This window comes from Perna viridis, chromosome 3 (genome assembly GCF_037379345.1).
Source record: "Perna viridis isolate PV_CMFRI_1.1 ecotype Kerala chromosome 3, ASM3737934v1, whole genome shotgun sequence".
Taxonomy (NCBI): Eukaryota; Metazoa; Mollusca; class Bivalvia; order Mytilida; family Mytilidae; genus Perna; species Perna viridis.
The window spans coordinates 21,389,738-21,405,003 of record NC_142447.1 but is presented as its reverse complement, the minus strand read 5'-3'; the positions used below and the strand labels follow the sequence as shown (position 1 = coordinate 21,405,003).

The 15,266-nt window shown below is 31.6% G+C and overlaps 1 protein-coding gene across 5 annotated transcripts in view; it reads right to left on the bottom strand.

The window, feature by feature from the left end:
• The window catches only part of LOC148621416 (MAM domain-containing glycosylphosphatidylinositol anchor protein 1-like), a 73,958-nt gene that overhangs the window by 40,364 nt on the left and 18,328 nt on the right, over window positions 1-15,266 (bottom strand). For 3 of the 5 annotated variants that reach the window (XM_088575759.1, XM_088575769.1, XM_088575758.1), the window contains one exon: window positions 14,828-15,042. The gene's annotated coding sequence lies outside the window, so the exon portion shown is untranslated. Of the gene's footprint in view, window positions 1-7,322; window positions 7,485-13,167; window positions 13,376-14,827; window positions 15,043-15,266 lie in introns of those variants that run through there. The other 2 variants (XM_088575760.1, XM_088575766.1) reach the window with 2 other exon arrangements.

Here is a 15,266-nt window from a genome sequence, read left to right as displayed (position 1 = left end):
ATTGATAGTAGCTAAAACCTGGAACGTAGTCCCGGGAACCAGGATAATAACGAGTAAACACTGGTTATATATATAATTTTTTCTACAATCCAACATATAACTATGATCAATATACTAATCGGAATTTATGAGAGTAAAACAAAATGTAATTATAATCTGAACATGATCCGTGAAACGCAATCTTCTTTATGGTTCTAGTTTTTCAAACGAAAGTTTATGTCAGCATAGTAATAAATTTATGATGATAAAGGAAAATGAGAAAATGAAGTTACTAATTAAAATAGAAACACATTAGAAAGAATGTTACAGTTAATTAAGAGATAGATAAGATTGTCTATAACCTTATGCTTGATTTATCAAACACGTTTTTTCCGATACCAGTAATTGTATTGATTAAAACTCACCAAATGGTAATGGTACATGTACCAAAAACTAAAGGAATGGAATATGAAACTTTATAAATTTACCTATTATATATATATGTCGACTTAATCAATTTATATTCAATGTAAAAAAAAAACAAAATAGTGGTGTTACATATGTACAGTCTAGTCTTCTAAGCTCGAATTATAAGGGACCATTCAAATGCACGCACTCGAGTTATCACTTGATTAAGAAACTAAAGTTTTAAGATTTTTGGATTTTTTTTTGTTTTTACTCTAATACTACTGCATTAACTTTGTAAATTTCTTTATGGACCAGAACTATTCTTCCCAAGCTGATGTGAATAGGACTTAAATAATTTATTACATGGTTTTAAGCGAAAATATAAAAAAGAAATTGTGAAAAAACACCAACAATATTCAATTATTACAAATGTCACATAAATCACATTAGGGTATACTATTACGTATACACGAGCAATATATGCATGTTTAGAAATAATTATTCGAAAGTAAGGCTAGATAGAATTAATGCCAAGTGTGCTTAAAATATCTTTAACACCAAAGCTAACACATCTAAGTTTTGCTAAGTCAAACCGTACACTGCAATTTGTATATTTTTTTTAAAGGTTTGTCTTGTCAATCATAAAATATCTACTGCAACTATGTCAATGCCAGCGATCATTTTGCTCCTCTCAAGCCATATCAATAATGTAGAAAATCAAGCACAACATCATTTAACATACAAAGCGTTACGTTATTCTGTTCTGATGCGTTGGACATTCTTTAAGTACATGTTCGCCAAAGATTCAAAGCAACAAATGAAAATACGTCAAAGGGAAATACAAGCTGTTCCTGGATAAAAAGTAAGAAAAGTAATGAAACAGGTTATTTACACTACTGGAAAAATATTATCCACAAGTTTCTTCAAGATTTTTTCCTTTAACGCGTTAATCATTTTGTTGATTTTCCATTCACTTGTTAGACTTACAAATTGTTTAAACTTTACTAAGAAAGTTAACAAAGATAGAATTTTCATGATCTGCATTAAGTTTTGATGGACCAGTGCCTAAATTGATCTCCAATCAATCATACCCATTGACCACCGAAATATAATGAACATTTACAAGTTTTATAAATAATTGGAATGAGCTACAATATAGATATTGTGTTTGGTTTTAGAGTGTGAAATGCTTTAGCAGTATCAGTAAATCATTTTCATTTCCTCCGATAAAGCTGTTAAGAGTAAACTGTAGAAAACAGACAAAATATCATTTTATTAGATTAGGAGAGACAGCCAATGTATTTTTGGAGTGGTTTCTTTTCAGATCTTTCGCAAACATTACTTTAATCATGTTTACCTAAATTAAATAGTTTCACAGATACAACGAAACAATCATTGCAATTAGCTATCTCGATGTGGGTGATAATGATACATTATTATCAGCATTGAATTATTCAGTATGCTTTACAATGATCTTAACTTTGAAACCGGTTTGAATGTAATGGTAATAAAGCATAATAAGCATAATAAACTGATTGTTTATACAGTACCACCTGTCTGAACCGAACCCTGAATAATCCAGAAATTTGTCTAACCCAGACACTTTCCCTTAATATAACTTAAGTGTAATTGCATTAAGAATCAGGTAAAATCGGGAAAATTAGAAACATGCATGTCATAACCCTACCGATCGGACAAAGTGTGTCACTAAAGAATACTTTTTTTCTATTTGAAAAGGCCAATATTTGATCTCTGCATCACTGGTTTTATTCGGAAATTTTTCAATGGAATGTCAGAAAAAATGAGGTTTTTGACACAGTTTTCTGCCCTTGAAATGTTTATTTTCAGTGCATTTGAATGAAATTAAAACTCCAAGAATCAACATGATATGGTAGATATTATATTTTTTCCTTGAATCTGATGGTGCAAAAAGTGATATTACACTATCAAAATGAAGGGTTTATATACCATGTTTCACCCACTGCTTGATTCTTACAGAAACTGACCCTTAACATTTATATATTTATTAATTGATTAAACCAATTTACAGTAATGGGGTTAGGTAAAGGAAGGTTTCACTATTGTCAATTTAAGATGGCAGACCAAGGCTAAGGGAAATAACTCATGAAATCAGTGATGTGTTTGTATCATATTGAATTCCGCATTAGCCTATCAGGCTTTCATTTGATATAGATTGAAATCAATCCAAGTTACTCTGATACTTAGATGAAATTGATGTAAAATGCCAAATACAAAAATTTCACCGATTTGTAAGAGTTGTGTCCCTTACCCTAGGTCTACCTCCTTAAATTGTAATTACTTTGCAGTCTTCTTTTGGGATGCATTGTATTATCACTTCCTTTTATTAAATGAAAACAGTCATCAAAAACATCAGATTGCTTATAGTATATAACTAAAGTGTTTTTTACTTACAAAAGTACCGAATATATATATTGTAAATTTCGATATGCTGTTCACGTACACTCATAAGCAGCCTTAAAATCATTTTTTTTTAAATTACTGCAAATGTTGATTAATAAGTTACATTGTAAATAAAATCTGATATAGTTTGGGGTCAGATAAGTCTGACTAATGGGTTATTCTAAGTAAATATTCTAATGGTTGGTGAATATCCACGCGAACCTTAGGTCCACAAACCACCCATTGATTATAAATTAAAAAAAAATCATATATATTGTAATTTTCGACATGCCGTACGCGTGTTTTAAGGTGTAACCTCTCGTCAGCAGCATTATCACTAAATACATAGGAAGATCTAAATAAAAGAATCGATTGTATACAAGAAGTATTCGATACCACAAGTATCGAAGTATGAAGCCGAATTCATCACCAACAGGTTCTACCATGTGCAATATAAAGAATGAAGCCTCGGCGCTTTAGGTATTTTATTTTTTTAATAATGCTGATTTTTAAAAATATGATTAATAAGATCTGATATAATTCGAGGTCAGACAAGTCTGACTACTTGGTTGGTAAATAACATCTAATTCATGAAAGTGTAAACTAGAACTTCCTGAACAGTCTTACTTAATGATGCGTTGTCGTATTAGTCTATGTTTGTGAATGATTACATGGTGATAGATAACATATTTACACGGAAAACAACATTTCATTTTTCACCATAATCAAAATAAATATTTTGGCAGAAAAACGTGTTTTTTTTTTTATCAAAACAAAAGAAAGTAAAACGTGTAGTTACTATAGGTTTTTAAAACATATGGGGTTAAAATATACTACTAAGGTTAAATTTAAACAGGTTTTTGTTTTTTTTATTGATTGATTGATTGATTGTGCTTCAACAGCCTGTGATAAATAATCTGTGCATTGTAGGACAAAAATTGTAGTACATGTACTCTGACACGCCGAGTCGGGTCTTTATTGTGACCAATCGAGTATTGTAGTACCCTGACACGCCGAGCCGGATCATTATTGTGACCAATCGAGTATTGTAGTACCCTGACACGCCGAGCCGGATCTTTATTGTGACCAATCGTGTATTGTAGTACTCTGACACGCCGAGCCGGATCTTTATTGTGACTAATCGAGTATTGTAGTACCCTGACACGCCGAGCCGGATCTTTATTGTGACCAATCGAGTATTGTAGTACCCTGACACGCCTAGCGGGGTCTTTAGTATGACCAATCTAGCATAGCATACTCTGACACGTCGAGCCACTTTTTTTTAATGAAGATAGCTCACAAAAGCAACAGCCCTCAGGTAAGCATATCACTTAATTTGAACACAATCTTCAAACCCAAATACAACCACTTGTTACTTATACTGTAGGATGCGTGCTTGCGGAGAATCAGTGACTACCAATTTTTGAAATCTTTGGTGTTACTCGACCGGGGATCAAACCAACGAAATACCGCATCCGACAATTTTTGTAGTAATGATAAAATAAACAGCATAATATTGAGTTTGACCTGTCTTTTAGAAACGAAAATGGACTTTTTGATCCAAAAACAACATTTATCATTTGAATAAGTTTGGAAAGATAAAGCGTTTAACGACTTCATATTATAGTCGTTTTTTCGGATGTATTAGATTTTTTGTGAGGGTAAGTGAGTATGTATGTAAAATCCATCTGTTCATTGTGATTAAAAAATATTTCAAGAGATAAAAAAGAGCTGCAATGAGATAAATATTCGTGGATTTTTTGTAAATATCTAAGTTGCCATAAGAAATTTGAAAATCACATTTTAACGAGTTCCAACGAACCATTTACCAAACGCAAAAGCAAAATTTGATTTATCTTATATATATATAAGCTTTTTGTGAATGAATCGAAACAATTTCCAAAGGAATCCAGCTTGTTCGAACTAAATTGAATAAATGTGTTTAATTGTTGCACATGTCATTTAGTTAAATTTCATGTGCAGGTGGGTAGGCGGTCTAGAATCTTGTCTTCGCTCTTGTTGAACTTGGATATTTATCAAAAGCATTATAAAGTCATTGATTCCCATCTACTTAATGGCATATTAACCTCAGAATGGCTAAATACTGGCTGCGACGAAACAAATCCTAATATATATATTCAAGGATGATAATTAATTCAATTTGTCCCTACTGTCTTGTCTAAGTTAATGTAGCTTGCAAAAACATGACAGGCGTTTAATTCAAATAGAAAAGTATACCACAGAGACCTAAAATATTTTCTTTGCCATATGACATCTTGACCTATGTGTAAATACTTCAAACTTTTCATATTGCGTTTTACATATAATAGATACTGTGAAAATATACTCTCGAAATATCATTTTTCATTTCATACTTGTTTGATTTGTGATTTTGTTTTAGTTTCATCGATAATTTTTCTTTCTTTACATATGTCACAAAACCCTGAAGTCAAATCTTGACGATAAATGGAATTAGAAAGAAATACTAGGTCATTGATACTAAATCATTCGTTAAATAGAATTTAAAGTATGTAAATATTTCTTAATTTCGATAAAAGTAAACACCGTTTTAATAATGGAATGTTTAATATGATTTGAATCGAAAGTATTCATAAGTTATTCTCTCTGAGTTATATATGTATGTATAAAAATAAATGTGAATGTGAACACAGATAAACAAACCCTTCCATGTAAATGAACTGTTTAGGTTCTCTTTTAGGGTCGGTAAAATTGGTTCGGTTTACACAGGTGTTCAATTTATCCAGGTTGAATATTAATTTTAAGTAGTAGTCTTTGTAAACTTCATGCATATTCTGTAAAATGTGATACATAAAAAAAAATAAGTATTTTATTTCCTTTATAGGTCATTATGATGGAATGTATAATTACTCATTCAATTCTGTCTGCTTTTAGAGGATAATCCACATGGAAAATTCAATCGTTTCTATTGTATTTTAGTGTCATTTACAGAGTTATCTCCCTTAATTTTGAATACTACAGTACATTCTATATATTTTTTTATCTACTATGAACTAGGGTCATATGAGAAGCCAGATGTTACTTCTATTAACTATGATTAAAAAATTCAAAAATAAAAATATGTAGGCTTTCCAACCATGCACTACATTTTGCATGATTCTTATGCGGAGTGCTACTTAATAGACACATGTGGACTATAAAAGTGTCTGATTTAGACAGACTGTCGAATTATTCAGTGTTCGGTTTAGATCGATTTCTCTGTTATATTATGAAAAAAACCTTATTTCGTAAATACTTTACTACGTGAAGTGAAGTGTAACTAACATTGTTGCTACTGTTTCAGATAATGTCTCGTAAACAATTTATATGTAACAGCGTTACCATATACAATATTGCGTATGCTCTATACTTTGACTAAATAGTGTGTGTGGTAAATAATTCTTTTTATTATTGCTTACCTTCTCAAACGTTCAGTGCAAAACATGATTATATATGATTTCTTTTAATAAATTGAAAGGGAAATGTTGTCTTTGCATAACGTCCCAAATATCTCCTTCTTTGCATAGTATAAATAGACTCCCAAGGACAAATACATAACCACAATACGTAAGTATAGTTTCACATATAAGTTTGGGACAACTTATACTGAGAAAACAACCAAATTATTAAATTTTATGTTTATATTTATTCAAACTTCTTGTTCATAATTTAATGACTATATTATGCTTGTCAACGATTAAGCGCATTAAAAAAAAACCTACAATAAAAAAAATCTCGACTGTGTACATATGTGTTCCCACTTTTTGCCCAAAAGTTAATGAATATATTGTATGCCCTTTAGAGCAAGCGTAATAAAGTTAAGTATTCATAGAGAGTGTGCTATGATTAATAAAGCCACTTAAATGCTATGAAATCGACTATATAAACACCGGACAAATACAATACATTGGCATCTGTCAAACCGGAACCATGGATTAGCCTTAGCTACACATGTTCCGAATTTCATTCATGTAAAGTAAAAGCAAGAGAAATCATTAATCAATTCTTAACTCGGAAATCAATGCACAAAGTCAAAGCTAAACATCAATCAGTCGTAACAGAAACAACTAATACTGCAAAAAAAAAAATCGAAACAAAGACACACAAATGAATACAAACCCCTAACAAGAAGAACATATATCACGTGATATGATACCTAAATTTGAAATGCGTTTGTGAAAACATCTTAGTACATTTATTGTAAAATGGTGGATAAATTATTAGAAAGAAATTAATAGACAGTAATATATAAGCAAGACAAGTCTTCTTCAAACTAAGCTTGCATGAAACTAGTGTATGTAATATATCCTTTAAAAACGATGTCAACTCCTCTCCAATTATTCCCCATACTATAAATTTCAATTACCGTTCACATTGGTAATTAACATTCTTAACTTAGAAAAGTTTCATTCACCAAGATATCTTTAGTTCCTTAAAATCACGAATTGTTAAAAGTCATAATACTAGTATAAAGATAGATAATATAAAAATCTTACCATTTCGTACGTTTCGTCTCCTCTCATAAAATATGAATCGATAAATTTAAGCACATTAACAATATTTATGTTCTAAAGTCCTAAATCAAAATCTACTTATAAGAAATTGGTAAGTCAATATACTATCGTGATAACTTTGAAATTGTTGTCATTCCCATTTATAATGTAAATCCTATTGCCCGAAGTGATATGGTTCTTCAGCTATGATAAATATGTGAAGTTTGGTTTAGGTCCATCATTTACACACATATATCAATCACTTGCAGATATACCAATTTTACTCAAATACACAAATACATGAATTGATTTCAAGTCGAGGGAAAAAGATGATGACGACAAAAGATGAACATGCACAGAAACCTATTTGACCCGAACCTCTTTTGGACAAAAATGTCAGTTCGGTTTAGACAGATGTTCAGTTTATCAAGGTAAAACGTACATTTTATTGATATCTACTGACTGTGTCTGATTTAAACGGTTTTCGAAAAATTCAGGATCCGAATAGACAAATTTTACTGTTTTAAGTTTAACGAATTTCTAAACATCATTCCTTGTATGGGTTATGTTAAAACTGATCAACTAAGACCAACAGCCACTTTATTGTTTACATTCCTTCATGATCATTGAAGTTAACTTGGAAGAAATATACAGACATACACATCAGTAAATTTTACTAGCTGAAAAGACCCTTTGAGTATAAATGTTTCGTGAAATAATACGTATATACGTTTTAGTGATATCCAAGTATGCTCTAACAGACTAAGCAAAATGCATTAACATGGATATATCATTACATATTGAATTAGGAAAAAAATGCAGAGATTGCTAGTTTCTTATCCCTTATTTGAATCTCGATTGTAACTAAAAGAACACGCAATACTTATTCCTATTGACTGTTTAATTATTGGACGTCAGTGATTAATTCATATTAAAAAGAGAAATATGAAATGAAATGACATTTTCCTATTGAATTAATATGAAGCAACTTGTCGAAATACTATAATAGATACAGCGATAATGACATGCATAATACTTCAACAAAACAAGAAAAAAAGTTGCTCGTGTCATATAATTTGGTTAAAGTAATACCAAAACAGAATAAAAACAAATTATGACTTCTATTAAAAGTGCTGTACACAGAAACTAACCACGTCTCGTAGGAGAAATTATCTTTTTTGTCATATTTATGATATGATTTGTTCAATACTATTATCAAGGTCTAAATATTAAGACAGAAAATGCGATTTGCTATATAAGGTTAAATTTGTCTTAAAATATAAGTATTTATACAAAATTATAAACATTAGAAAAAATATTAGTTGAACAACAATATCCGTTGTTAGTAGCCAGAATGAGTTGTGTCTTTCCAACTCATTGTACCTCATATTACATAGTTTTATAATGGCAAAACTAAGACAATTAAAGCTGTAAGTTGTACATGAGTCAAATACGTTGATTTAGGAATCAATTTTACCGCTACATGTTTGGAAGTGGATTAACCAAGATAGATAATAAACTCATATTTGTCACATTTATACACAAAATGTCATACAATATCTAAAAATCTTTGAGGATCACTTTTCACAGTTTGATGTCATCTTATAACCAAAACAACGTCAACAAGGCGGAAAGTTTAAAGGAAAATAATCGACCTGTTCAATGATTAACAGATGGCAAATAATTAATACATCGACGTAGGCGACAACTTTTTGTCGATTCATTTAAGTACAGTGTGATTTTGTTAGTCAGAGTTTGCTCTTAAACGGTTTTAATGAGTCCGAAAAAAATAATTCGCAGCTTTTTCATATTCCATTCTGATGCAATCAATTTAATATTTCAAAGGTTAAACACTTTTGATAACGCTAAACAACTCCATATAAAGTAAAGATTAAAAGAAGAATTTGTATAAATAAGGGAAATTGATATCTATTAATTACATCATGTCGACTTAAATAGTATTCTACACATCTTAAAACGTTCTCTTAAATAGATGATATTACTTTCATTTCCTGTATCCCAAAAGAGCATAAACAATTCAAAGAAAGTTTCCTAAGTGATTTAGTGATAGCGCGTTTGCCTCAAATGTGGTTGGTCGTGAGTTCTTTTTCCTGTCAATTGATACCTAAGTATTCAGTGTTCTCAGCTGTTATGGATGCCGTCGAGGACTATGCAAGAAAATGAATAAAACGAGAACAAGAAGACATTGATTCTCTGTCAGAGTGGTTAAAGGCCGTGACGTCTTTAATTTTGAAACGAATGAAAGTTTTAAGTAGGTCAATGAGTGCCAAGGCTACATCAGTTTTCAAAGACCCCGATGTAGCAAAAACATTGTCTACTATACATGACAAATATGTTGTCGTACCAGCAGACAAAGCCCAAAACAACATTGTTTTTGTCTGCAAAACGTTTTATATCCAGTGTTTATTATCAGAGGTAGACGTAGAAAATAATAGCATTGATAAGACCTATACTGCTACCACTCTCTCCAAAGAAGAGATTGTGGAAAACCATAAATCTGTGCTATCCTCTTTTGGTCTCTCTACCAAGGACGATGATTGTGATTTACCGTCTTTATACTGGATTCCTAAACTTCACAAGAATCCATACAAACAACGATTCATAGCTGGATCTGCAAAATGTACCACCAAACCTCTTTCAAAACTTTTAACTTCTATACTCACAACTGTCAAAGAGGGTCTGCAGTCCTACCACAACACTTGTTACTCCCGTAGTGGTATTAATTCAATGTGGATCCTGAAAAATTCGAAAAATCTTTTGGAGACAATGAGTTCAAGACTATTATCTGAAAATAATAGCATTGAAACCTATGATTTTTCAACACTGTATACTTCTATTCCCCATACTTAGTTAAAATCCCGACTTAAAAACATTATACATCGTTGTTTTTTTTCAAAAAAGGTGGTACATCTAGATACAAATATATAGTTCTTGGTAGAGATTCCTCATACTTTGTAAGAAATAATTCCAAATCATCTTCCAAATATACAGAAGATGTCTACAAAATAATGGAATTTTTAATCGACAACATATTTGTCTAGTGTGGTGGACGTGTTTTTCAACAAACGGTCGGCATTCCAATAGGAACAAACTGTGCTCCTTTACTTGCTGACCTATTTCTTCACTCTTATGAGGCTGACTTTATAGCTGATTTGATCCGAAAGAAAGAATATCGTTTGGCTAGATCCTTCAATCTCAGTTTCCGCTACATAGATGACATACTACCTTTAAACAATCCTAATTTCGGGGATTTGATACATCGCATCTACCCAAAAGAACCTGAGAAAAAGGATACTACAGACACTGTGAAGTCAGCCTCATATCTTGACCTACACCTAGAAATCGATGGTAAAGGAAAACTATTGACCATTTACGACAAACGTGATGACTTTTCATTTAAAATTGTCAACTTTCCTTTCATCTGTGGCAACATCACTTCGGCTCCTGCGTATGGAGTGTTCATATGACAACTCATACGTTATGCCAGAGCTTGCCGAAACTACGCAGACTTTTTGTATCGCGCTAGAAGTCTAACAAATAGGCTTCTGGAACAGGGTTATGTTGCTACAAGATTGAAATCATCACTACAGAAGTTTTATGGTGGTCATCATGAACTCGTGGATCGTTATGATGTATCCATCAGCATCATGAAAACTGATTTATTCAACCGGTCATAGTTTTCCTTTCCTCGTTTGTCTACCCCGGACTTGACCTTTTATGAGCAACTCGGCGAGTGTTTCTAGAAAAGCAGAGGACGCTTACCCTACCGGTGCATCTGGTCCATGCTCCAGTTTTTAGTGGAGTCCGAGTTGCTCATTTACTTTTGTTACTTTGTATGTATGATTTTAGTTACTTTATGTTCTTTGTTGTATGTGTCTGTTTTCCATGTCTGGTCTTTGCCCCTGGATTATATTTGTTTGATTAGCGCTATAACCTTGGTTCCCTTGATTACTCTTTCAAAGTACGTGGGTTGTATAAAGAATTCCGCTGAGTACATTTGTAATGTATAAATTTAGTAACACGCCTACCTGCGAGTTATAAACTAGCAGATTAAAAAACCTGACTCGATTCGAAGGGTTTCAGACAAGTACATATTGTTCTGTTCCATCGACGAAAAACGTTTGCGTCGATCCTAAAAATATTAATTATCCGTCCTAGGGCGTTAAAACACAATCAATCAATTAATCAATCAATTTAATAAATTTAATCAATCAATTCAATCAATTAATCAATCAATTCAATAAATAAATCAATCAATCCCTCAAAATAAATGCCAAACATGTTGCTAAGTCACGATTGTCTGTTTTCGCTTACCCTCAAGAAGTGGGTGAAGTAGTTCAGGTAAGAAATGGTGTAAACGAGCAAAGCGAAAAAACGACATTTAGTAGGAAGTAGTTTCATGAAACCATTCTTTTTCCAAATTGTTTCTTTTCCCGTCATCTTTGCGGTGCCTAAATTTCTGATCTCGTCTGACAGCGAGCATTGATCTTACTTAAACTACGCTAATATTAATATGATGTTTTTACATGGAGAGAGAAGTCAGGAACAAACGGTGTCTGTTAGGATGTTTTTATCCTATTTGACCTTTTAAAATTCCTCCGTTTCCATACATTCTTTTACAATTCATTTGCTAATTTCACAATTGTTCACCTTGTTTTATCATTGCAGCTGTAGTTTTAATATGGTTTTAAGTACCATTCTCATTAAGTATCAGGCAAAGGGCGGCACATAATTCTCTTAATTTATTCTATTTTGGCCCAAACATATCTAGAAAGCCACCGAGAATATATTTAAATGTACCCAGGAGCATTCGTCACACAGATATTTACTGTTTATATGGAGAAAAAAATTGGGAAAATATTTCCGTCGAGTTAGTGCTTTTCAACTAAATTTGACCTATCAATATCTTAAAAAGGCAAGCTTAGCAAACACTTTGATCGATGCTTTGAGGAACAATTGTAGAAAACTTAATGTACGTTGCAATACATTTCCTGCATTTTTTTCTTCATGTGCCACTCAATATACACATTATACCTGACACTTAGAAGGAGAAGTACTTAAAATGCTGTCTTTGAACCTTACGATATGTGAGTAATTGAAAAACAAGTTTTTCCTAAAATCAAATTTTGAACTGTAGAATAACTGCAAATAAATTTTGTTGGCATGACGTATTTATTCCTTTTCAATATATTTGTATGAATAAATATATAGGAACGTGAAAATGTTGGCATAGTTCATAAATTGTTAATTACAAAGTTTTATCTATTTCATCTAGTACAGTGTCACGAGAGTGCTATCAGTAGAATATAAAATTAATTAAATAATCAACCAACTTTGAGAAAAGAACTTAGAAACATAAATATTTACTAAAAATATTTTGCAAAAATGCACGTGCCTCTTGTTTGTTAATAAAACTGGTATCTATATTTTCCCGTCTTTACATAGAGTATATTCATCTGCCCGTCTGTTTGTCTTCTTATTCTAAATGCAGTTTTCATTTTATCCTTCATTTTCATATCGCATAGGGAAACAAACTTTACACTGCTATTAAGCGCATAACCGTGTAATTACTATATTATTTTGTGATTACAAAACGACATGTACAAAAGAAGTCGTGTACATGTATTGATATCAAAATCAATATTTACATTTAGTTAAATATTTAACCTGTCGAGCAATTATTACGGTAAAACCGTTGTGTCCTTTGTTTTTATGACATTTATAGAATAATACAGCTTCAAAATGTGAACCATTTATGGAGAAAGTTTTTACATACTTTTGTTTACAAGTTAATGAAATAAAGTAAAACATAATGGCGAATACTCACTTGTAGGAGAAATCCATGAACATTTTTCAATACCAACTCAAATATGTTATCGTGGGAATGAGATAAAGAATAAATAAAACGAAAGGTAATATTTACACATCATCAACACACTTTATCCAAACTATCATTAATATTAAAGTTATAATCCTTATTTAAGTAAATCCATTCAACTGTGAATTCATTTTTCTGCATCATAAATACACAAGCATTTATCCCGAGCAAGAGTTCATTCTCAATATGAAATAAATGTAATTTAACCTACATATTGATAAAAATAGTCAGGAATTTTACTATATAATTTTATCTGTGGGGTCATTTATATATTTAATGTTAACTGTCGTAACGCTCCATGACGACTTATGTCATTGGCCTTCATTAAAAGTAAGATTTATAAAAGTGTTTTAAAGGGTATGTGAATGAATCTGCATGTATTCTAGTTTTAAGTATCTATAAACCGCGTTGCTTATTATTTCGGGGGATATTTATTTTTTGCAGTGATTATGAATCAGCCGAACGAAATAATTCAAATTCCTATGACAAATTAAATTGAAAAAAAACTACCTCAGTCAAAGTGCTCTAATCGACAATGAAATGATTCAATGATAGAACTTTTGCAGCAAACGATGTAGCAAAATTTCACTTTACTAAAGCATATTTTATACTGTTTTGTTTTATTTCGTGAAATTTATGAAAAAATGTACTTATCAATTACTTGATGACTGTAAAGGCTTTCCAAATGTTAAAATCTACCATAAATTAAAGGGAGCTAATTGATGTGCCGAAAACAATATTTAATATTACATGTTTTATGTATTTAGTAAGAGTAATCAAGGGAACCAAGATTCTAGTGGAAATAAAATGAATGTAATACAGGGACAAAGACCGGACATGGAAAACAGATATACTCAACAGAGAACATAAAATAACCAAAACAATACATACAAAGTAACAAAAGTAAATTAACAACACGGACTACAATAAAAACAGGGGGCATGCACCAGATGCATCGGTAGAGTAAGCGTCCTCTGCTTTTTTAGAAATACCCAACGAGTTGCTCATAAAAAGTTAAGTCCAAGGTAGACGAAAGAGGAAAGGAAAACTATGACACCTTGAACAAATCACTGTTCATGGTGCAGATGGATACACCGTAACGTTCTACGAGTTTAGGATGACCATATAACATCTGAAGTGATGACTTCAATCTTGTAGCTGCATAACCCTGTTCCAGAAGCTTGTTATTAATTGTAAGAGGTCTAGCACGATACAAAAAGTCGACGTAGTTACGGTAAGCTCTGGCATAAAGTATGAGCTTAAAACTGTGAATAAAGCTTCAGTATTGAAATACGAGCGCAAATCATTGTATTTATTTGTCGGCGTGTAGTTTGAATTTGTACTTCAAGAGTAGCTGACAGGGGCGTTTAATAAGGAAATACCAAATGGTGAATCTCTTTAGTTGGAAAACCTGATTTATCCGTAATTAAGTTGCTGTAAAACAACTGAAAATTAACATGAGAAATCGCTCCTTTTGCCCCTGATGCTTGGATAACATTGCACAAATCAATAATTCAATATCAAGGCATACAAATTAAATAATGGCACTCAAAAAATGTTCATTTAGCATTTACTTTATTTAAAATTATCTGCTACTATGATTACTTACTAATTTCTTCAATCAGCTGAACATATCACGCTACTGTAACACAGTAGTATATGTAAGTGAAGATCTTCAATTGTCGTCTTTCGGCTTGGAAAAGCAGGTAAAATTGTATTGTATATTGCCTATTCAGACTTGTAAAGCACTGATAATTTCAAGATTCAGTGATCAGTTACGTGATCTAATAAACAATTGTCCGGTGGTAGCTTGTAAAGTAGATCCTGCAAGAAAATTAATAGTAAACATATGTCTTGTGGACAAAATATATTAAAGAAATATGATGACACATATCACATAAATAATCATATACAAGAATTTCTGTAATGTGCAAATAATAAACATACGCCAAAAAGAGTAGAGTTTTTTTTTTAATTCTTTTACAAAAGTAAGTTTTGCTTTAAACACATTTTTGAGATAAAATGTCGTGTGTAACCCCCACCACACC